The sequence below is a fragment of the Haliotis cracherodii genome, unplaced genomic scaffold, assembly GCF_022045235.1.
Source record: "Haliotis cracherodii isolate W230 unplaced genomic scaffold, xgHalCrac1.p SCAF_12, whole genome shotgun sequence".
NCBI classification, from domain to species: Eukaryota; Metazoa; Mollusca; class Gastropoda; order Lepetellida; family Haliotidae; genus Haliotis; species Haliotis cracherodii.
In genome coordinates, this window is record NW_027266267.1 from 10,940,185 (window position 1) to 10,966,678 (window position 26,494).

General features: G+C 37.5%; 1 protein-coding gene and 1 long non-coding RNA gene across 2 annotated transcripts in view; one reads left to right on the forward strand and one right to left on the reverse strand.

Moving 5' to 3' along the window:
- The window catches only part of LOC139456997 (zonadhesin-like), a 387,647-nt gene that overhangs the window by 355,116 nt on the left and 6,037 nt on the right, over nt 1-26,494 (reverse strand). The gene's annotated exons all lie outside the window — the stretch shown is intronic.
- On the forward strand, nt 38-4,434 carry LOC139457536 (uncharacterized). The gene is made up of 3 exons (XR_011652598.1): nt 38-138; nt 436-519; nt 4,137-4,434. It is a non-coding gene; the product is annotated as an uncharacterized lncRNA (long non-coding RNA).

Genomic DNA, 26,494 nt, shown 5'->3' on the forward strand with positions numbered 1-26,494 from the left:
GCGTCGTCAACTTGCGGCAAGTTATATTAAAGACGAGGCCCAGCTTATACACTGAACACGATCGGTCATTTCGTCAAAATTGGCCAAATATTGAGATTGCAGCTGAGGTAATGCTGGCAGCTGAAGTGACACATTAAGGTAAGGAATATGTGAATATTACAATGATCACGTATTAAAGTAATTTACCACATGTAAGCCTGTCACATGTGACACATTAACTTTCATAGCCAACATGTAAGTAAATGTATAAGGATATAATTATAGTTTTATATAACAAGTAGCCTGTCTATCATATGTTAGTATTTGCTTATGTATATAATGAAGAAATATGTTTACTTTAACTGGATAATTTGTATGCTAATGTGACTCACTGTCTTATTTCATATACTCCCTTTACTCTGTGAGATGATTAATAGCCTCAACATATTTTTCCAGATGTGAAGAATCAAGAACAGCTTTAATGACAGGGAAGTTTTGCATCAGAGATCATCGTGAAGTGGAAGATAAGACATTTTAAGGGTATGAACATTTTCACTTGAACTAGCTGAACAATAACCATGATGACAACTTTATCATGGGGGAATTTTGGGTGGTGGGGTAGCCTAGTGGTTGAAGCGTTCACTCTTCGTGCTGAAGACCCATGCAGGTTTGATTCCTGCCACATAGCTGCGATATTGCTGAGTGTGGCGTTAAACATCAAACAAAGCTAACAGCCGCATACATACTCACATGGGGATTCCAGGTTGAAGTTAGTCCCCATCAACATGATCAACCTATGCTAGTTGTAAGAGATAACTTAATGGATCGGCTGATCAGGCTCGCTGACTTGGTTGATCCATGTCATTGTATCCCAATTGTGTGGATGGATGCTCATGATGTCAATCACTGGATAGTCTGGTCCAGACTTGATTATTTACAGACCGCCGTCATTTAGCTGGAATATGGCTGAGTGCAGAGTTAAACAACAAACACCAACATGATTCTACAACCTGCTCTTGTGGATACCATTTTGAGGATCCTACACATAACTTCTTTTCGGGTCTTAACTATTGCAATATGTTCTACTACATGTGTTTTAAACATATATTTTTTTCATTGGCTTATCTAAATGATGCTCAAATACAAAATAATTAATAATATAATACTAATTCTATACTATTGCAAACTATCAGTTGAGCAATAATGCAATCATCTGATTATAATTAGATAATGAAGGAGAAGTCCATATTGATTAAATCTACCAGATTCTGAGATAAATGCACGTATTGATTGATTTATTTCAATGTTTTCCTGTACATAATTTTCAACAATTCCATATAAAGCTTTCTTATATCCATGCTGTATAATAATAATACCTATTATTTCTAATAATAGCATAATTTGGACACACAAATAAGTAATGAATGGTATTTTTATAACAGGTGCCACACATGCGGGATAGGTCATTTCACATGAATCATTTTTATGTGAATTTAAATCACTAATATCCATGCTGTATAATAATAATACCTATTATTTCTAATAATAGCATAATTTGTCACACACATATAAGTAATGAATGGTATTTTTATAACAGGTGCCACACATGCGGGATAGGTCATTTCACATGAATCATTTTTATGTGAATTTAAATCACTACAAGCTGATCTGAGTCTTGAAAGGATATGCCTTCGATTCTGTGAAAATGGAAATGCTTAAACATCTCCCAATATTAACCATGCTATTACAGAATCTGTTCACTTGTTTGTGTATGTAAAATATTTTTGAACCATTACATCCATCTAATGATTGTTTGTATGTGTGATGTGCCAGTAGAGGTATATATGTACAAGCATGTGCATACGCGTATAAAAAAATTGTATGTTTGGCTAGGTACCAGTATAGGAATTAGTTGTTTTGTGCGACTTGTATATTAGCATCATCATAGTTTCAACAGACAGTTTATGCATATCAAATGTTAAATGTCTTTGAAGGGAGAATTGCATATCAAAACTGACATTATTTTATTACTTATGAGTAGAACTTTTTAAGTATCTGGCAAGATACATTTCCTTGGTCCACAGAAACATGTTACTAGTAAACTGTAAACTGACTTGTCAGTGTGGTTGGAAACTAACTAAGCTGTCACTACTCAATTAAGTAATTAACAGATAATTGCAAGTGATAATACCCACCTGACACTAATTGCCCTGTTAATCCCTAATCCACCATGAGTTGACATTGAGTTCATCTTGCTAATGAGCTGTTGTGAGCGTAACAAGATGATAAACATCAAAGGTGGGGCAGGCTTTGATCAAGTGTTCTGTAGAAGAGATTATGTCATTTGTTTAATGTTTATTTAGGATTAGCTACATCCCTTGATCCTACCAAGACCATACTTGAGATTATCAGACAGTTTTTCTGGATACAAGCTGATGTCTCAACTGTATTGGATTCTGCCTTGTAGCAAACTATGTGTGTGACAAGGACTTTGACCACTCTGTGCAGATGCATAACAATGCACTTGGGGTATGATTCAATTGGGGTATGATTCAATTATGTCACACAAGTCAAAGATGGGTTCCACTGTATTTAGAAACAGACGATAGATGCAATACTGTGTAACTTTATAACAATCAAACGAGTATTCAAATAGGAATACACATATTTTTACAATGACCCTTGAAAAGTTCCAAAACCAAATAGAACTACTTAAATAATGATTACACTTGACCAATATATTTGGCAGTTTTTCCCGTTATTGTTAATCTTAATTAAAGATAGGATAAATGATAAAAATATGATAATGATTTCACTCATGACTAATCATGGGCGGATACAGCTTTTTTTACAGCTACAGTATTTATTGTCTTTGGTGGTAATTTATACAGAAATAAAGATTTATTTTCGAAATAAAAAGGGGGGTGCGCACCACAGCACCCCCTCCCCCCCCTCTGTATCCGCCCATGCTATTGCCAGCAAGGTCCCCAAAATGTAATATACATAGTTTTTAGTCGATTGTTCAGGTGGTTCTTTTCAGTTGATTTTTTTGTATCAGTGTCTATTTTGGCCTACCAATTAATGGTAGATATTAATTATCAATAATAAGTGAGATAATTATTTTCAATGTGGCTCCCATTGCAACTGAAGCAAGGAACGATTCAAATTAAGCCTGATTCAGCTGCTACATTTATATGTTCTTGCTTCTCTAATCAGTAATTCAATCAGTTGTATAGTGACTTGATATTTGGTGAAAATATCTGTTGTATGAAATCCTAATGTTACTTACTTTTGTATTTGAGATGATATTTGTATTTGGTAGCCTAGTGGGTAATGCGTTCTCCGAAGCACTGGGTTCTGTTCCCCACATGGGTACTGTGTGAAAAGCCCATTTCTGGTGTCCCCGCAGATATATTGCTGGAATATTGCTAAAAGCTGTGTGGAACTATACTAACTTGCACACTCATTATATAATATTTTGAGATCACTTACATGACTTGTGTGATTGAAATTTTGATAATTATGAATACCGTATTCGACAGAATAAGCGCCCAGGGCGCTCTCAAAATTTTGTGCTTTATGCTGGCAGCCTGAAATGTTAATGTACGACAAATATATTTTTCCAGAATGAAATTCCCCATAATTAAGGGTGCATATCACACACGAATGTGTATTATATGCAAATAAATAAGCGTTGTATACATTGATCAATTGGAAAGGGTGCTAATTGGGATTGTTAACTAGCCAATATATTAGCAAATATTCCCGTGGGTGCTTATTAGAGCGAGGCACTTATTACATCAAATACGGTAGTTCTGTTTTTATGTATAAGAACCTATTTTATGCAATTTGCATTGCCTTGTTTACCCTTCCTTATGTTTTGATGTAATGCAAACATTTGAGAAAAATTCAGGTGAGCCTGCCTTATGGCACTACAGGAATTGTTTTCAGAAGATCAATTACAATTTTGTATTTTCTGTAAAATTTACTGTTTGCTATGACTTTTTTACATTGGTTAACATGGTTTGGTTAACAGTTGCTTGATAAACTGTCATTACCTTACTCATTGAGAAACCAACTTTTTACCCTTTGTCAATATACGTGTGTTTCTTATATTTTTAATAACAAGATTTTAAAGATGTTATAAATTGTTTCAGGCACCTGGATTTCACAATGACACCAGATCAGACAAGTCATACAAAGGACTCTCAGGGTGATGAATAATCCTCCCCAGAACAACTAGCAGGTTCACCTCAGAAAGTGATGATTCTGAATGAATAATGCCACATCAGTGTGATTCTGTAGGTTGTTTTATTACGACATTAATCAAGTCTAAAGGAATTAATACCACAGCAGTGAGACTATGTTTATGTGGTGTACACTGACGCTGACTATACAAATCTGAATGACTTTTGTGGTTTACTGCACAAACATAATTGACTTTAGATATTCTTCTCCCTTGACATTCTTCTGAGATTTGACCGATTTGTTTATTTAGAAAATGGCATTGAAGCATCTGTTTCTCTTTTTGAATGTTCTTGCAAACACCTTTGGTTACTGAACCAATGAAATGTCATAAAATCAATAAATATGATTTGTTATCTTAACAACTTTTTTTGTTTTGCTTCTTTAAAGAAATATGATATTGATCATTCATAACATAGGTGCTAACATATATCAAATATACTAATGCCCTGAATGTTTTCCTACAATTAATACAGCTCACTGAATGAAGTTTTTAGTTCCATGTCAGTAGAAAAATTACATTGATATTTTTATGTACCGGTACTTTATTAGGTGTTTTCTGTGGATGCACCCATTTGGGTTAATGATATTCTGTTTCAAACTTCAATGAAACTCGTCTGTCAAGATGTAACAAGTACTGATACAGTTCCAAAATAATCTTTTAATCTCACCAGGAACAAATGCCCAAGTGAGCACATAGCCAATGACTTTCATTTGTTTTGTCAGAGTGAATATGGTGTTATGTCACTTTATGAGCAAAATTCCAACAATATAATGATGGGTGACACCAAGCAATGTACCGATGTGGTGAATCGAGCGCTTCAACCACGAGAAGCTAGAACAAACTGGGAATATGAAGATGAAATGTAAGGATACCATCATACCAGGACTGAATGCTTTTCATTTAATACGCTGAACATCTAAAATGAAATATATATGAATTTGAAAAATGTTTTCACCAAAAGTACCTGCCCATAGATCTCAACTTTAAGGGGATATTTACAACCCAAATAACACAGAATATTACTACAGCTATCTACTATGCCCAGGCTAACATTATTTACTAGGAGAAAGACATCTCGAAAAATTGCATACGGATACCTGCCGGATACCTGCCGGATACCTTCAGCAATGTTCAATTTTCATGGTTAGTTTCCAATATATTTTTAGGTGTTTCACACTTAATTGAACAAAATGCACCCCCCAAATTGTGACATGTTTTGGGAAACTCAGAATGAGGTATCCGGTGCCGGATCCCTGGACACCCAGATTGAGGTATCCGGTGAGGTATCCGGTGCCGGATACCCGGATTCCAGGTGGCATACTTTCAGGTGAGGTGTCCATGCCGGATACCACAGATCTGGTATCCAGCAAGGTTTCTGCCACCGGATACCCGGACGCGTTTTGGGTAAGTGTCCGGTGGTATCCGGCAGGTATCCGGATACCGGAAACTGCATTTTTTTTGCTGTGAGTATTACTGCAGAAGCAAATGGATAATTCACTCAGATCTGTTGCATATGCATCTAGATCACTTTACAGTGACAGAGCAGAGATACGCTCAAATTGAGAAGGAAGCGCTTGGTTTTACGTGGGGTTGTGAGAGATTTAGAGACTTTCTGATTGGACTGCAGTTCACAATTCAGACGGATCACAAACCTTTGATTCCGCTGTAAAGCTCCAAGAATCTTGAAGAACTTCCACCCAGCATTCAACGTCTACGTATGCGTTTGATGGCATATCAATTTCACATTGTACGTGTTCCAGGGAAATACATGTACTCTGCAGAAGCGCTTTCAAGAACTCCACTCAAGTCTGAAGGAAACAAGAGTGAAACTCAACTTCTACATGACGTTAACCTCTATGCAGATTCTGTGATGTCGGGCCTGCCAACGTCTCAACAAAAGATACTTGAGATAAAGCGACAACAACTACAAGATGACGACTGTCACTTGCTTATTCAATACTGCACAGATGGATGGCCTTCATTGCACAAACTTCCGACTCAGGCGAGACAATATTGGACTCACCGAGGTGATCTCACAGCCATAGATGGACTGTTAATGTATGGACAGAGAATTGTCATACCTGAAGAAATGAGATCCAGTGTGTTAGATCGCCTACATGAAGGACATCAGGGGATAACTAAATGCAGAGCATTGGCGCGATATTCTGTATGGTGGCCTGGACTTGCAGTACAGCTAGAAAGAAAAGTACAAAACTGCAAAGTGTGTGCCAAAGAAAGGTCAAATTCAACTGAACCACTTATTCCTTCGGAACTTCCAGATCGTCCATGGATGAAATTCGGTACAGACTTATTTGTCTTTCGAAACAACCAATATGTCATTGTTGTTGACTATTTTTCAAGATACATCGAAGTCGCCAAGTCATCAAGTACAACATCGGCAAGCCTCATCAATCAACTGAAATCGATCTTTGCGCGTCATGGAATCCCAGAATTTGTGGTATCTGACAATGGTCCACAGTATTCATCCCAGAACTTCAAAACGTTCTCCCTGGAGTATGAATTCATTCATCTTACAAGTAGTCCTCATTATCCACAAAGTAATGGTGAGGCCGAGCGTGCAGTTCGCACAGTGAAAAATCTACTCCTGTCACCTGATGTTTATCTAGGTCTGCTTGCTTACAGATCTACACCTCTTGTTGGCGGACACAGTCCTGCAGAACTCCTTATGGGTAGACAACTCCATTCCAATGTTCCTACTCACCCAAATCAACTCAAGCCCAAGCAGCTTAACTTTGACAAATTCAGGAAGGAAGACGAACAACTGGAAGTCAAACAGAAAGAACTTTTTGATGTGAGACACCGAGCTCGAGATCTTCAACCGCTCAAACCAGGTGATCATGTGTTCGTGAAAGATGCTGATGGAACTAAACAAGGTTTAGTTCAGAGCAAGGATGAAGCCCCCCGTTCATATCACGTGGAAACGGAGGGAAGAGTTGTGCGTAGAAATCGCAAGCATCTCATCCCAACATCAGCAGATAGTGGAATGCCAGTCAAGTTAGACTGTTCGAGGAAATGTGAAAACCCATTCAGCGAAACAGCCAACACCAGTGCTCAAGTCAACAACCCAGTCAACACTGCAACAACAAGATCTGGCAGGATGTCAGTGAAACCAAAAAGACTGGATCTGTGACTCTATGAAGATTCACTTTGTGTGAAAATGTGTTTAGAAATTTGATTTGACTTTAAATGCTGATTGCAGAGATAATGTTAATTTCTACTTACACTCAGTGTTCATTCAAGTTAGCTTTGGTTAGAATATTGTGCTGTTATCTTTATAATGCAGCTTTTAAGATCTAAGTTCAGCTTTCACTAGTAGAGACTCTAACGTTAAAGTGCTGAACTCTTTTACAGTAATTAAAGGATTTAATCTCCTTCAAGACTTTCGAAAGGGAGATGTAGTATCAACAGTCATCATAGTACTCATTAACTGATGACGTCACTAAAAGAGTGATGATGTCATGATGACGTCATGATCAAGATGGCCTCTAGACAAGAACATGGCTGCCTCATGTAACTCATTTAATAAACCTAATCTGAAGCCATCCGGCCTCCATCTTAGATATTGCACTTAGGTCTCACAAACTTCTACGGGAAGTATGTGAAAAATTACGCTCACATAGCGCTTCCACTGAATGCCTTGCTAAAGAAGCATTCAGAGTCAGAAGTAGGAAAGAAACAAAAGTTCCAATGGTCACTTGACTGTGATCAGGCATTCAACACACTCAAACATGCTATGAGTAATACACCTGTTCTGGCTTATCCAAATTTTGACAAAGAATTTCTTCTCGCAACTGATGCCAGTGATATGAGCATAGGTTTTGTTTTGAGTCAAAAAGATGAGAAAAATAATGAACATCCAATAGCTTTTGGTGGTAGAGCCCTTCATGGCAGCGAAAAGAACTGGAGCATTTCACAGTCTACACTGATCATATAGCATTGAAGTGGCTGAAATCCATCAAGGATACCACAGGTAGGTTAGGGCGATGGTCTTTGGAACTTTCTACCTACACTTTTGACATTGTTCATCGCAGCAGCAAAGCCAATGGGAATGCCGATGCTCTCTCACGTAGGGAATATGAGGAAAATATTAACTGTAATGATCAGACAGAAGAAGATGTCTTCTCAGTAACTTCAACTCAGCAAAGCAAATCAACTAGCAGTACCACAATCTTGCCAAACACACATTCATCCACACAGGTCACACAGACAACTCAGACTGAGGATATTTGCACACCTATTGTCAATCACTTAGAATCAGACACACAGACAACACATTGGTCAGCCACCTTTGAATATGAAGAGGATTATCAGTCAGTACCAGTTAATGTTGTCGCAGCATTACATGCTACAAATGCTGATGTTACTCAAGACACATTGGTTGAAGTAAGTATAAAAGAACATCCAAATTTACGTCACCTACAAAGGATTTGTCCAGATTTCATCCAAATCTTTGACTACAAAGAGGATGATGTCCTTCCACAAAATGAAAAGGATCGTCAAAAGATTCTTATCGAAGCCAATACTTTAGAAATTGATGAAGGCATTCTACACAGATTCGTTCCACAAAGACAGAAAGGCCATGCAGACAAGTTCATTATACAGCTGGCAGTCCCAAGAACCCTCGGGAATCAAGTCCTGCAATCCTATCATGACTCAGAGTTTGGCGGTTGCCACCATGGGAAAGAAAGGATGCACAACACCATGAGACCACTTCGGACCCAAGAAGCCAAAGAAGTAGCAGATGTTCTCGTCAGAGAAATATTTTGTCGGTATGGCGCTCCAAGGACCTTAATTTCAGACAGAGGTGAGAACTTCATGTCCAAACTTATCAAAGCAATTTGTGAACTTTTGGCAATTAAATTTACCCATACCAGCCTATACCATCCTCAAACTAACAGCTGTGTAGAAAGGCTCAATTCCTACATCAACCAATCACTAAGAGCCTATTGTAACAAGTCTCAAAATGATTGGCCCCGTTTTATTCCTGGCATCATGATGGCCTATCGGATGGCCCCAAATTCATCAACACAAAAATCCTGATACGTTATGCTTTTTGGCCGAGAAATGAGAGCTCCACAAGATGTAGCATTAATTCCAAAAGAAAATTTAGGCCACAATAACAAAAGTTATCTTTCAAATTTGCTTGAGGAGCTGGAAATCACTAGAACAATTGCAGCTGAAAACACTGCTCGGGCTAAGGAGGTGTATTCAGAACAATATAATCGAAAGGCTAAAGAACCAGAATTCGCCCCAGGTCAAAGAGTTTGGCTTTATTGTCAAAAAGTTGAAAAAGGCCTTTCCAACAAATTAACCAAAAAATGGTATGGTAGCTATTATATCATCCACACAGGTCCAAATTATACCTACAAACTACGCCAAAGTTCTGACGACAAAATACAAAAACCACTGGTTCATGCCAACCCTCTGAAGCCATATTTTGATCCTGCTGATCGTCCACAGTATCCTCCAGAACCATACCTCAATGACACCAGTAACATAGATTCAGGAGTCATGGATGACAATGAGGAGCCAGTCAGTGATTCACAGCCTGACAGCAACAATTCCCAATCAACAAGTTCAACTTACCAAACCGCTGATCAATCACCTCCACAACAGAAAGGTAAAAAGGTCAATTCTAAAACAAAGCCAGGCACTTCCAGCAACAATAGTTCGAAGCAAAAGACCCCAACAAAGAAGAAAAACCCTACTCCAAAACCCTACAGCAAAACCTGCAGGTTCCAGAACGACAACAATGGAGGAAAAATCATGCCACACCAGGTCCTAGTGCTCCAACCAAGGAAAATGAAAAGGTAAACAAAGGGAAAAGAGGAGTGAATAGTAAGCATCACCAGCCAAAATCCAGAAAACAACTTCACGACGGCCAGGTACAACCTCCAAGTCCAACATCAGGTAATCAAACCAAGGATATCCCTCAGGTTTTCAATCCGGAAGACATCCACTCAATTCTAAGTTCCAAGAGAGCAAACGGCAAAATCTACTACAGAGTAAAATGGAAGGATCCAGAAAGGGGAAACACATGGGAGTATGGCAGCAGCATTCCAGACTCCATTCGGAGAGAATTTCACCTCAAAAGAAGTATGCCAGGAATACGACGAAAACGTCCACTGAAGAATCATAAGTTTTTCGACCAAAAGGAATCAGCACAAGACAATAAATCAGTCAATGTTCTGTCAGGGAATACAATGTCCGGAAATGTCAAGCAAGACAACACCAAACCATGCATAGAATTAGATGTCAAACCATATCCATTTTTTCCAAAACACCTACGAAAAGTAGATCATAAAATAGAAAGAGTTATGGGCATTATTCAAGGAGACTGCTATGTCAAGGTCTCATATAAAGATTATCCTGATTACCACACATGCTATTTTGAAAGTGTTCCTCCCTACCTCATACAGCGCTACCTTGATGATAGCTGGAAGGATCTCCGTAAGTGGTCCTGTCTAGAAGATAATCCTCCATATGATCCAGAGGAAGCACCAATTTATAAATCCAAAAGGGTTATTTTTCCACATAAAGACTTTGGAAACATCAACACCTTTTCCTACCGTATTTCACTCACAGACTGTATTCGACCATACCATGATCAACGCTCCATACATACCGAAAGCTGCCAATTGAACATATTCTTGATCAAAATACAAAATCTCCTGAATAAACGGTGCAAATCACTAAACAGCTATTAGCTGTATCTTGTTATATTTTCTTGTGTCCAGTCTTTTCACTATGGGTCGCCAGTTGAGAACAAATGGCATCAGCCTGATCATCTGAGTTATTTGTATCACAACAAATTTGGAGCATTGACCTGATCAACCAATCTCAAAAACAAAGTGAAACGAGCCAACCAAAGCAAACCATACTGCGAATCGACCGAAACCGTACCAAAACGAAGCAAACCATATTGCGAATCAAACCGAAACCGCACCGAAGTGAAGCAAACCATACTGCGAATCGAACCGAAACCATACCAAAACGAAGCAAACCATACTGCGAATCAAACCGAAACCGCACCGAAGCGAAGCAAACCATACTGCAAATCGAACCGAAACCGTACCAAAACGAAGCAAACCGTACTGCGAATCAAACCGAAACCACACCGAAGCGAAGCAAACCATACTGCGAATCGAACCGAAACCATACCGAAGCGAAGCGAAGCAAACCGTACCGAAGCAAAATAAACCAATCCCTATCGCATTGAACCGAACAAAAAGAAAAAAAAGAAAAGGCAAACCAAATAGTTACAAAAACTAACAAATAATTCTAAAAAGGATATACAAAAGGTTCTAACACCTTTTGTATACCTTAATAGTGTAATAAATCAATGCACTTGTTATATGCACATGCACATATAATAATATGTATATATAATGCGTCTAATGATTGTATCCAAAAATAGAAGGATATTTTATTAAATTTTTCTTTTCTTCTCATGATATACTTTTGTAATTTGCCGCCAATACATTCTTCCTGGCCATGACACCATTTAGTAATAATTATGTACTGATCTTTTACATCGTAATTATCATATTTGTTTTATTTTCTAGTTATTACAGACAAACGGAGGAAGTATTTATATATGACATATTATTTGAACATGCTTACTCTCTTTTCTTTGTTTCCATGTAAAACCCCTAATGGACACAGCCAACTATCTTACAACCCCAATCCAGGATGTGGAACTCAAGGCCTCCTACATCACCCATAAAACCACCAGTACAGAGTGCCAAGACAAGCCAGCTCCACATCCAGATTCCCTGATGACAGCATTTTTATATTATGTTTCCTTATATCAAAGAGACTCTATAATAATGGTTATTTACTATACGAACAGTTTAACCTGTCCATCCAAGCCATAATTATTTTAATTTTTACACGTTTGGGGTCCAAACTTTTTCAGACGGAGGGGAAGTTATCATGGTATAACATTTATACTAAGTTATCTTATAATAATTAGATCTACATCAAGTGCTTTTATGAGTTATCATGGTGTAATATTTATACATCATTTCATATAATTATAGTTTAGCAAGTAATAATTATCATCAGGTAAAATGCGTATATAAAACATCAGTAGTTTCAGTTATAGCTTTTTAGATAGTTGCTAGCCTAAGGTAATGGGAGCACATCTTCTAGACATACTATTCAATAAAACAAGAGTTACGTCTACATGGTTAATTGATTTGAAGCTTTTAGATAAATCCTAGCCTAAGGTGTCAAGATCCCATCTCCCAGACAAAGGATATGTCTACATAGTCTTATAGATTACCTGGAACTATTTTATTTAGGTATATCTGTCATCACCTACCGGGGTATATTGGAATAACATTACTTCAATTAAGGCTCATTAAGGATTAGCCCCCATACAAGCTCGTCTATAGTGCATTAAGGTTTAGCCCCCATACAAGCTCGTCTATAGGGCATTAAGGATTAGCCCCCACACAAGCTCATCTATAGTGACACCCTAATCTCTTTCAAAGCATCAAGTAAATATGTCAACAAGATTAGTGCCAGTCCAACAGGATTCAGTATTCCCCTCTGTCTAGCCATCCATTTAGCATAGGGCACAACCAATCGTGTATCAACCAATCCTATTCCTTTTTATTGTTCAAATTTGTGTTAAATACATACTGTAGCCAGGTTTTAGGAGAGAAGGGGTTTGACTCTCTTACCCAGCAGACCTCTCTCCCACAGCCCAGAGTGTTGTACCGACTCTCTGTGGCACCCTCAGTTATTATCTAAGTATAAATTGTAAATTAATTGTTCTTGTAAATAAAATTGTGATTAGTCTCCTGTGACTCCGGCTCTTTGCTGACTAATTCCCCAAGAAAACCAGCACGCCATTTGGAAGGTATTGTTCACCCAGAACAGTTCCATGATACAAGTATCTATTTATAACAATCAAGATTTTTGTAAGATACCTACATGTATGTGTGGAGCCATGTCGAAATATAACATCAGATGATGTCATGAAAGCACTTTCAGACATTTAACCGTGATACTCTACTACAAGTGATTGGATAATAATAAAATTAGAAAATGTGTTCCCTCATTTTTTTAGAGTGTTATGGCCCTTGTTCCGTGCTTTTCAACTGAGTTATTTATCCAGAGAAGGGGCCTTTTGCGTGAATTATAATACTTTTGATAACAATTTCTGATGAAATAAAGTGGCCTAAGTGGCTATGGATGTTTAAAGCTTTGTAGGGCTTTTTATAGTATGTATTCACTACTACATGAACAAACACAGTTCTAATGTGCCCTGTAGTGGGGGAAAGTGAGGACGTTTCCTTAACATTTGTGTTATTCACAATACATTATTCTATGCTTTTGTAATTCATGGAACGTGTGTATGTGAAACGTCAAATCTATCCTGCGATTGCACAAAATGTGTATTGAAATGTTTGCAGATAACCGCATTGAGTATTATCGTTAATGTATCACTATGGTCGAATTGATACATTTCCTATTCAAATATAAGCACGACCTATTCTGTTTCACTGTGAATAAAAGAATGATACATAAACAATTTGTGGTGTAGATGTCATTTTAAGTTCATAACCCTGATGTTGCTATTGCTACTATAGCTAACGGAACACGCGGATTAGAAGTGACGAATCCTGATAAAATGAAAGCTCAGTGCATAGATTAATCGGTATGCTTTATGACCAAAATGTTCTTTTGATACACCATGGATAGCATTATTTCAAAACAGCGGTTGACTTACAAACTGTACGTGTCCAACCCGTTTCAATAAGGGAAGTAACTCGTACGTGCATACCACCTACGTTTTGTCAAGGTACCCGGCGCTACACTTGTAACATATCTGTATTGAGCGCGATACAGGGGGGGGTCATCTTGCTGCAGAAAATTGGACACAGAGGGAATAGTCGGGTGCTTATTAATAAGCTACCGAGAGTATGTTTACGTTAACTGTTAATCGTAAATATATTCTATGTATATAACACATGAAGAACATCTATCTCAAACATGACACACAATGATTGACAATGACTGATTTAATATATATGGCGAACATAATCTGAACATGACAAATTGCATATGAGTATAGTAATTGCAAATAATACATTGACACAATCTATTTAGATACATTACCAGAGTTGGCTCTAAAAAGATATAATACATATTGAAACGTAAAGCAACAGAAGACAATTAAACAGGGTTGTCAAAATCTACCCACAACAGCATTGCAAAGAGGATATTAAGAATATACACAATGGGAGGACATGCTTAAATAACCCAACAAACTTGCACGCATCGACAGAAATATTAGCACATGGTTATGTTGCTTACCTGAGTGAAGTAAAATGAGGATGTTAGTCAGCCACAGAGTGATGTGTGACTGACTGTCGTCAGTATGTATATATTTTCTTGCTGTTACAGATAATTTCATGTTCTGATCAAATATTGATTTGTTATTTTGAACTTTAGTTACTTAGCCTATCCTGACAAAAATGCATTGAGACGGCATTTGTTAAAAAAGGGTTTGTGTTTGACGTCCAGTATGGATAGGACTAAGTTTCCAGTTGCTTGTTTGACACGAATGCATGAGTGTAAGAATACCTGGTACTGTAATTTCATGATAGTAAAAACAGATACTGGTGTATGCATTTGCATAACTTTATCTGACCAGCATAACAAGTTATACTGGCCATATACTGGAATATGTTGTAATTACATTATCAATTTGCCTGTTAGCATGTTTAATATATAGGAAGAAGATTGGTTAGTGTTTGATATGTCCTTATTTCATAATTAAAATGTATGTTACTTATCACCACATCTAATCACTAACCTATTGCGTGTATCATTTTAAATATACTCAACAAAAGTTCCTGTGACACCAATATTTGAGTGTATTTTTCAAACAAGTAAAGTTTGGTTTTCAATAGTGTATTACATGTATGGAATTAAGTCACAAAAACCTAACTGCTACAGGAAAGCATGCATTCCATTCAAAAGCTGACTTTTATGCAAGCCCCATGCATTTCACTACCCAAGAATGGGTATAAATACATGTGCGTTAATGGGTTTCCATATGCATTGTTTAGCATCGTGCTGACAACAACCATTTAGAAAAACAACATTACGCAATTATTCAACATTACGAAATGCCACGCCTGTCCGAGCGTCTGCGAGCCATTAATATGCTTGAAGCAGGATCGAGTCAACGTGATGTTGCAAGACAATTTAACGTCCACAGAAACAAACCGTACGTCGTCGCCTTAGATGTGCAGGGATTGTCGCCAGAAGACCCGCCAGACGTCCCATTTTGATAGGAAACCACCATCAAGCACGTCTACAGTGATGCAGAAAGCGTCTACGCGTCTACAAGTTCTATTCAGTGACTCACTGAGTCTCGGATTCGAGTGTACCGACGTTGGGGTGAACGTTACGTCATCATTGTGTCATGGAAGTAGATCGGTTCGGGGGCGGCAGCGTTATGGTATGGGACGTGATTACAGCAAGACAGAGGACCCGTTTGATAGTGGTAGAAGGGAAATCTCAATGGACAGCGCTGCCGCGACGAGATCATCGGCCCTGTTGTTCTACCGTTTTGCGTCGTCATGGCCCAGGCATTACCTTTCAACATAACAACGCCCGGCCTCATATTGCTCGACTTTTTCAGGATTCTCTTCAACAAAACAACGTGAATATCACACCCTGGCCTTCTCGCTCCCCTGATCTCTCACCAATCGAGCACATGTGGGATGAGAGGGATCAGCGCCTTCGACGTAAACCATTTGATCGACAGACACTCCAGGAACTTCGAAACATGCTCCAGCAGATATGGACAGATTTCCCACAGGACTTTGTGCGACGCCTGGTCCATTCCATGAGACGAAGATGGGTTGATTGCATCGCAACCAGAGGTGGGTACACACGCTATTGATTTGTAAATTGATATTTTGGCATGTTCATGCTGTTTTATGAAATCACGCATTTTCTGAAGTCAGTATGGCAAATTATACCATTTGAACACTTACAGGAGTCTTTTACCTGCTGCAACCCGAAATTGTTCCAGATTTGGTAAAAAATATAACTTTGCATCAAATCTTTTTCAGTGTCACAGGAACCTTTGTTGTTCAGTATACTTTTGTCAAATTTGCCATTGCTAATAGATACATAAATATCATATGTTGACTAAAGATACTTTGAAAGAAGCATATGATTGGTACTAAACACCTATTACATGCATTTAAAGAAACACGGTTTTAAAAAAACACGCCTATATCAAAGGCAAGACTTCGCGCATTTGACTATAATGATTATTTGGAAAGTGCCAATACAAGACTGTGATTTATATTCTAATCATTATCTCTGTTAATAATTAGTCATCTAACATCGTTGCTGCCTTTATACTAGTAGTAGGTACATATATAACGAACGTAATAGGTAGCTAGACTATACGTATTTAGAACAGTTTAGAATCTAAGGTTTTTGATTCCAAGCATGTTCATAATTCAAACATGTTTAATAACATATATAGATATATATCAATTTTCACAACTACTATAGTTGTGTCGTCGGGAGATTTACCTGGTGTAGCATGTTCAACGATGGCTCCGAAAGGCTTCCAAAATATACATGTCAGTTTCAGATAAACACATTTGTAAACTTCGTGCACGCTGTTTTATCTATAAAACAAATTTAAACAATATTCAAAGGACCATGAAGTTAATGTCTAATTGTAATTCGATTTGACGATGCAAGCAAAATATGTTTTTGATCATGAAATTGTTAAATAATATTACACAACACATGACAGTTCTTTTCGGACTAATGCTGGATTATATTTCCCTATGGTGAATTTCCTCAATATTATTCTTTGCATGTTCTATAGCCAGGATTTCAAAGAGCGTCACACGAATCTTGCAAACGTGCAAGTCAGTTTGGCGTTAGGCCGCTGTTATCCATACTCCATCAATACATCACACATAAATTCACACATTATATTCTTGTGGGGAATTGAACTCAGGCATTCGGCCTGTCGAGCAACCGCTGTAACAACGCGGCTACCCCACCGCCGAGTTACCCACTGAGCCTTCTAGCTCAGGAGTTGTTTACAACACTTAAGGCAAAGCTCTCAAAACTCTACCTTAGACATGTTTGGGACGTTTATAAATCAGTGACACACATTACGTCTGATGCAATTAATTTAATATTTGACTTTGTTCCACTGTTTTATCGGGTGAACCGAAGGCTTGCCGTTTCATGTGCTTGTGACGGGTGACACTGGTGGGTTACGTTCTTTGAAATGTATTCATAGAAAGAGCATGTGCAATTGTACATCACACATGTGTGAAATGACGACACCAGGTTGGAGCTGCTGGAATATTGCTCGACATGAAGGGTAAGTTGAAGTCATCACTCTTGTCATACAGTCTTCTGAATGGTTATTCGTAACATGCATTATTATTTTACTTTTGTTTGGCAAGGGCAACAGAAAAAAATCATTTTAACCTAACATCGAAGTGTTCTAATACGTGTCATGCATTTACAAAATTATGTATGGTACCTTTGCAGAAAGCAAAGACACCTACATGTAATGGTCAGGTTTCATTATGCATCATCAGATAGTACTTTCTGTGGAACTGGACGTCTTGCTGTGAATTTCCTGAAACAAAATATGTTTAAATAGTTATTAGGTATATATTGAAATGCTGAGCAACAATACATCGTATAGATATGTCGTCTGTGTAAACATCTTTACAGGCATATTTACTGCGTTAGATTACAGATACATACTATATGTTAGGTGAGGAATGTACGCAAGGATACAATGTATGGTACTGTTAATAAATGTTTTCTTTGGTGCATGACAAATATTCCTAAATAGTGTGGCAGGTATTCATGTATGTGGCATGGGCTCATGGCCGCGTTTTTTCACGATGCTTCAAAAAAGTATAAGCAATGTAAGTTCATCTGCTCCATAATTACTCCAATTTACATATTGTTCTATGACAAATATGGTTCCATACCGACTACAAATGACTAATTCATCTATGGAAAATTGGCATATAACAGATCATGTGTATGTTGATCATGAATAACGATCCAACCTGAGAAATATAAAAAAAATCACCTGTACAAACGACGCTTTATACCGACTTGGAATGACAATTTCACCTGTTCAAACTTTCAAATATTGAAGCCTATAATTTTGAATAATGTGTAACGGTCAATACTGACTGGGAATGTCACATACATGTAGATGTATTGTACTACCGGTTGGGTACATGTATATAGCTATCCCTTTCTGAAAATAGTTTCTTACAAGCGCATTATAAACCTGTTCTTCGCGATAATAAAAATGCCTCGAACGGTGCATTAAACCCAGGGTCATTCCCAACATTCCCAACATGCATTTTTCAGCCTGTCACGGTTTACGTAGACACTGCGGTCGTTGAAAGGGAAATGTATTGAGTTCAAATCGACTGTGGCACATGCATGTGCATTTTCTGATCAATTGGTCTGATCGACTAGACTTTGATAAACAGGAAATGTCTAACACTCTTGCTTAACATGGTATAAAACCATTCACAAAACTAAAATCGTATATGACTGGGTCTACACAGTGTTGACATGGGTTGGTTGTTATCGGTCTGGCATGTATTCATGTCTTTGGCGACAGACGCTTTGAAAACCTTTCCATTACATTTTGCAATGTACCCAATAGTGCATACAAATTATATGATCTTAACGGTACATTCACTGAAGGATCCGGGTCAACTGTCTCGGTCTGGTGTCTGTGCAGTACAGGAAAGCAGATGAGAAACAACAATTACCTTCAGATGACTAAGTACAGTATACAGATTATTAATAGTAGTTCTACTGACGGTATAGTTTCATTGTAAATTACAGCATTTATCCAGGCATAACACGAGTGAGCCAGAATCAGCATGAGGATACATACAGGTCGTAAGAACCGTTCCGTGCTCCCTCTGGTTTGACTTGGCATTAAAGGCGAGAATTTTATCTTAAAGTTGTACAGGAATTAAGACATAATAACAACTATTTAAAAATATCACATATGATTCGAATAGTGAAACATATAAGAGTTTGTGTAATTGAGTAAAACGTATGGTTATGGCTTTTTTGTATGAATATATTTTCATACAACTCTTTGTAAATTTATAAGGTTATCAAACAAACATTATCGAGCCAAAATGATAGTCCACTTTGACGTCAATTGTGGATGTCGGGGAGATTGGAGCTCACTATCAATTACGATGTGCAAGGCAAACTATTTCATTTGTTAAGATGAGACTAAATAGATACATGTTTGCCTTTGGTTTTAAATAGGCTGTAACAAAACTACGTGTGGAGTTGGCGCAAAGCAAGTTCCAGAAAACTCGAAGAAATTGAAAGTCAATTCATATAATGATAACTATTTTGTTTACCTCGATTGAGCAGATATATAAACAACTGTATTGCTATTTTTAAACTGACAGCAATACAACTACCAGCTATATCGCTGAATGAGGTAGTTGATCAACAGGAGAGGTGACATTAGCGAATGTATTCTCATGTTGTTCTACAGTGACATATTTTGTAGTATGTTTGCAACACATTATCATCCTCAAATTTAAATTGTCTGTTAAGAACTACCTCAGTTCGTCAGTTACAATGACATTGCGTCGTCACACATTTACATCAAGCACAAGACGTCAACGATAAACGTGACGGGAGAGATTTCGGAAGTTGTTAATGAACCTGAGGCTATTACATGTGTTTGTCGATTGGCCGATCATTGAAAGGTATTTGTAATATAATAGATTGCTTTAGACTGTCACGGTCGGTCTAGACACGGATCGAGTCGATACTACAATAGGATCTTCGTTTCTTCGTTTTGTACAATAGGATGGGTCGTAGCGACAATAGTCGTCAACGATCATGCAGTCAAACTCTCTGACTTTTCTCAATGTATGCCAAAACGCTGAGTTCAAGATAAAGGATCGAAATGATAAAAAAGAATGCTGTATTCGGAGAAACCAAACGAGACAAGCGTCAGACAGAGTGAAGCCAGTGTCTTGTTTGGCAATCGAAGTGTTGCAGTAAGTTGTTTGTGTTTGCTTCAGTTTAATGTGATCTAGAAATGATGACATTGCATTGAAAAACAGAAATAAAAGGCAAACCAATTAATTTCGATGATCAATCGGTGTAACTGTAACCGCTCCGGGAACATCTAGTTATACTAGCGTCTCTCACTGATGCTAAACCGTGCACTATGTATAATCCAACGTGTCTGCATTGTCACAAGTATCCCTATTGTTACTTTTATGTTTCCTCCAAACATATGTTGTTACTTCTTAATACCCTACGGAATACCCTAGCGTCCGAACTATAACGGCCCGTGTTATTACAAAAGAAAAACAACATTTAACTGACAAGATGTGTGATAATCTGATGATGGGCAAGTGGAAATACAAGAATGTAACAAGGAAAGCACATGTGGTGGTTGTGCTAACGCTGACTGACTGAGTGATATAAGTGCCTGCCTCTCATCACCCCTAGTCTACATTTTATATAGAAATATTCATTCTCTGTCACCATCATCATTACAAACATAATTCATAACATGGGACTCTGGTTGTGTTTTGATATTTACGGATATTTCTCCAGAACGTTTACCAGCTAATGAGAATAATGATGATGGACTGGAATTAATTAAACATGACAAATACAGAGCCCTGCGAGCTCTGTTAGAACATGGGTAGGACTTTTTAGTCACTTTAGATCAATGTTTAAACATGATCTTAGTAGAAAGAACAACTTCTTTTTTAAACCACAGAGAGAAAAACTGACAGCTGCAAGGGTAATTTGTATGACCCTACAATAACAAGCAGGTTAAAAAATCAAATAATTGTAAAAGCAGACGAGGCATCAGCTGACAGCAAAATATCTATTCAAAGCACATACGAAAGAAGCAATGTATAAATGCACCTCTGGTGGATCTTCAGCAGGCATTGTTTGTTCGTGAACCTTAAAAGAAAACGTTTATTGCATCAATTTAATATTGCAATTGATGCATCGAATAGCTAAATACATTCACCATAATGTTAATGTTCCTGTTCGAGAGCAAATGGATCCAATCCCAATGTGGGTGTAAAGCCGCTTACGGTTTGTGTCACACCTGTGAACATTTTATCAAAATTATTATGCCTGGCATTTGCATGAGAGACACTGATTTAGAATACAGTGAAATATTTGTCTTACAGATTCCCTGAGCTCGATTTGTTTCTATGTTACGGCCTTTTTGAAAGAAAGGAATGCAAGATTATGCTGGAAAGTTATAATATGTGAATACACAAACATAACGTAACCAAAAGCTTATGACCCTGCAATCACAATCAGGTATAAACTCGTTTTGTCAAAGGTCAAAAACAGTATCTGTGTTACCATGATGTTTTTATAAGTAAATTTCAATCGCAACTCACCAGTATCTTCTGATGTCAAATGTTTGTTCTACCCGATGATATTGGTATCACCCAGCTCCTGTGGTCTGTCATTCCATGCCATGATTTTTGCCATTTGTCATGGTTCAGAAATAGGAGTGTGCTTAATTTTTTTCTTTGTGTATATACAGTAACCAAAAGTGTATGACCCCCGTAATCACAATCAGGTGGAAACTCAAATAATAGTAAAAGCAGACAAGGCATTAGCTGACAGCAAAATATTCATTCAAAGCACATTCGAAAGAAGCAATGTATAAACGCACCTCTGGTGGATCTTCAGCCGGCATTGGTATTTCGTGAACCTGAAACAAGAACACATTATACATTTAATATTGCAATTGATGCATCATGTAGCTTTAAGTTCCCCAAAATGTAAGTATTGCTGTTTGAAAGGTAGGTGTCAAGCCACTGACGGTTTGTGTCACACTTGTGAACAGGCTATCAAAATTATTATACCTGGCATCTGCATGTACATATATGAGGGGCCCTGATTTGGATTCTAGTGAAATACTTGTCTTACAGAATCCTTGAACTCGATTTTTTTCTATGCTCCGGCCTTCTTAAAAGAAATGAATGCTAGATTATGCTGGGAAGTTATAGTACACGAATACACAAGTGCATATAGTTACCAAAAGCTTATGATCACCGCTATCACAATCAGGTAGAAACTCAAATAATAGTAAAAGCAGACGAGGCATTAGCTGACAGAATAATAGATATTCAAAGCACATACGAAAGAAGCAATGTATAAACGTACATCTGGTATTGGATCTTCAGCAGGCATTGTTTTTTCGGAAACCTGAAAAGATAAATTTACTGCATACATTTAATATTGCAGTTGATGCATCATATGGCTTGCAAATTCCCCATAACGTAGGCATTGCTGTTCGAAAGCAAATGGATTCGATCCCAATGTGGGTGTCAAGCCGCTGATGGTTTGTGTCACACTTCTGAACATGTTATTAAACTTAACATGACTTGCATTTCCAAGTACATCAATGATTGACACTGATTTGGAATCTTGTGAAATACTTGTCTTACAGAATCCTTGAGCTCGACTTAGTTCTATGTTACGGCCTTTTTAAAAGAAAGGAATTCTTGTTTATGCTGGAAAGTTATTATATGTGAAAACACAAATATATAGTTACCAATACGTATGACCCCTGCAATCACAATCAGGTAGAAACTAAAATAATAGTAAAAGCAGACGAGGCTTTAGCTGACAGGAAAATATCTACTCAAAGCACATACGAAAGAATCAATGTATAACGTACCTCTGGTTTTGGATCTTCAGCAGGCATTGTTTTTTCGTGAACCTAAAAAGATACCGTTTATTGCATGAATTTAGTATTGTGATTGATGTATCATGTAGCTGTTAGTTCCCCATAACGTGAGTATTGCTGTTCGAAAGCAAATGAATCAAATCCCAATGTGGGTATCAATCCACTTAAGGTTTGTGTCACACCTGTGAACATGTTATCAAAATTATTATAACTGGCATTTCCATGTACATCTAGGATTGACACTGATTTGGAATATAGTGAAATACTTGTCTTACAGGTTCCTTGAGCTCGATTTGTTTCTATGTTATGGCCTTCTTAAAAGAAAGAAATGCCAGATTATACCAAGTTATAATATGTGAATACACAACTATATAGTAACCAAATACTTATGACTCCACAATGACAATCAGGTAGAAACTCAAATAATAGTAAAAGCAGACGAGGCATTAGCTGAAAGCATAATATCTATTCAAGGCACATACGAAAGAAGCAACGTATAACGTACCTCTGGTTTTGGATCTTCAGCGGGCATTGTTTTTTCGCAAACCCCAAAAGGGAAATGTATTGCATCAATTTAATATTGCAGTTGATGCATCATATGGCTCGTAAATTCCCAAAAATGTAAGTATTGCTTTCCGAAAGCAAATGGATCCAATGCCAATGTGGGTGTCAAGCCGCTTACAGTTTGTGTCACACCTGTGAACATGTTATCAAAAGTATTATAACTGGCATTTCAATGTACATCCACGAGGGACCATGGTTTGGATTCTAGTGAAATACTTGTCTTATAGAATCCTTGACCTCGACTTGGTTCTATGTTACGGCATTTTTAAAAGAAAGGAATTCCAGTTTATGCTGGGTTGTAATAATACGTGCATACACTAATATAACGTAACCAAATAAATATGACCAAGCAATGACAATCAGGTAGAAACTCAAATAATAGTAAAAACAGACGAGGCATTAGCTGACAGTAAAATAGGTATTCAAGGCAGATACGAAAGAAGCAATGTATAAACGTACCTTTGGTTTTTGACGTTCATCACGCATGGATTTTTTGGGAACCTGCAAACACGACGATTATTGCATGAATCAGATATTGCAGTTGATGCATCATATGGCTTGTCATTTCCCTTAATGAAAATATTGCTGTTCGAGAGCAAACAGCGGTTTCTGCAACACTTGTGCGTTATGATCTTCAAAAAAGGAGACATTCAAGAATAGACTGGCAATTAACATGTGATAGATGTATTGGTTATGCATTGCTATCAAGTATCTCGAAACTTAAAACATGTGAATACGACGCAAGCAAATACTCAAGACCCCTCAATCAAAAAATAAGTAGAAACATAAAGAATAGTAAAACCTGTTGAGACATTTAGGAACAGGTGAGAGTCGGGAAAGCGTGACTAGGTGTGATTGATGGCTGGGGAGTTAATTTGTGTAAAAGTAGGGAGGTGTGGGGTTGCTTGAGTAATGGAGATCAGTTTAAATAGTGCGGCAGGGTAGTGATTTGCAGTATATTGTATATGCAAGGTTCCAGAAATTGGCTGATATTGTGAAAGCATCTCATTCTGGGTGGCGTAAGTCATCGCATATTTTCGTTTTATGTAGGATTGTGTACAGAGAGGAGAGGATTTTAAGTTATGTACTGTTTGTTTTAAATGTAATTATATGCATATATTGTAATAATAATGAGTAGCCACTTGAAGAAAATGAAAGCACATAGTTCCACTTAACAATTCGGAGTGTTCTGACACATTGTATTCTGAGGTAAGTAAATATTGTTGCTGTATTGTATCGTAGTGTCCCGGAACTGGCTGGTGATCCTTGTCATGAAGTAAGGAGAGAAGTGTTCTCAACACCGCGTGCGTAGACAAGAGTATCTGGAATTCGTAAGGTGAGATGTGCCTTGCTGCATACATCTTCGGACATTTCCGTGACATCCAAGTAAAACAGGCCCCTTCAACTCCGTGGGGAAGCCATCGCCTGAGTGAGGATCGCCTCATAAATATACAGATGAAGTGTTCTCTTGTGGACTGTGACAGTGTATATACCTACGATACAGTTGGAGTTTAAGAATATACTTGATTTGAAAGAAACAGTGGCATTTATATGTACATGTGTATCCATAATATTCATTGTGCGTTTTAGTGTATTAGAGTTAGTATGAGTATAAGTGTTAGTAGTAGCAGGTTCACATGCCAGAGAACATGTACACATTTTGGATCCTGATATGGTTTGCAATTGAGCAAACTGTGTTAAAAACTAGTTTTTAGTTTCTTCCGCTCTCTAACTGTCATGTGACCTGAGTACATCGATTTTGGATTCACCTTTCTCTTTTGCAAACGGCACGTACCTTAAACTTTATACAGCGATCTGCATAATAATATAATGTAGTCGACTATGTTCTTGTATTGTAAACAGATCACTTGTCAAATACTGAATTGAAGGTGTCTTTTCTATTGATATCTAGGCTGTCCGATCTGATTTCTTTCTTTCAGTGAGGTCGTGTCTCATGCCCGGCGATGACACCGTCATTATTTGTGTTGACAAAGGAGAACATTTCGAAGTTCTTGTGAATTTTGATTCTTTGAATTGTAGCATGTGTGCAACTTTACAAATGCTAATACCGTTCAAACGATCCGTACCAGTGGATAATAGTGAAACCTTGACTGGTATATTCGATGTTGATTATTTGTTTCGAACACTCACTCTTAACATGTTGTGCCGTGACAAGACCAACCAGTTCAAACACCATAATCGCATATATCACATGACAACAGACCTTACTTTCAGTACGTCTGTTTGTGCGTGCTGATACCTGTGTGAGATTGAAATTTCATCACGTTTGTGAAGTCAACAGTGGCTGTCTTTATCGTGTTGTACATGATATTGGATACATCCATACTGACCTGACAAGTTGACTCTCTGTATACAGTAGCATCAATGGTTGTTAAAATACTTATAGCAGTAGTAGTCGTCGTTATAGACATTAACTACCAGCAATTTGTTCTTGTAAGGCGCAGAAGAAATCCAGACGGTTTATATGACAATTTGACACCAATTAATACGATCCATTTTATTTTATTTTTTGAAATATGAGGTTAGCGTGTTGATACTTCCATATACTTGAATTAATATGCTTAATAAATGATTTAATTCCATATTGAGACTGTACATGTTTCAGTGGATTTAATGGCATTACATAGAACTATTAAATATTCATCAAACTAAATATAAAAATCCAAAACACTTCTCATGCAAGATAGCAACGGAAATATTAGTCTTGAGTTTTCTACAATGGCAATATGTTAATCATTGGTAATAATCATGACATATACAGTAATTTCACCAATATCAGTACACAAACTTTAAGACTGCAAACTGGTTAAGTCGAGTTAACCTAGGACAGACGGATGCGAAAACGACGTACATAGATTTATATTTGTTGGATGGTTCGTGAT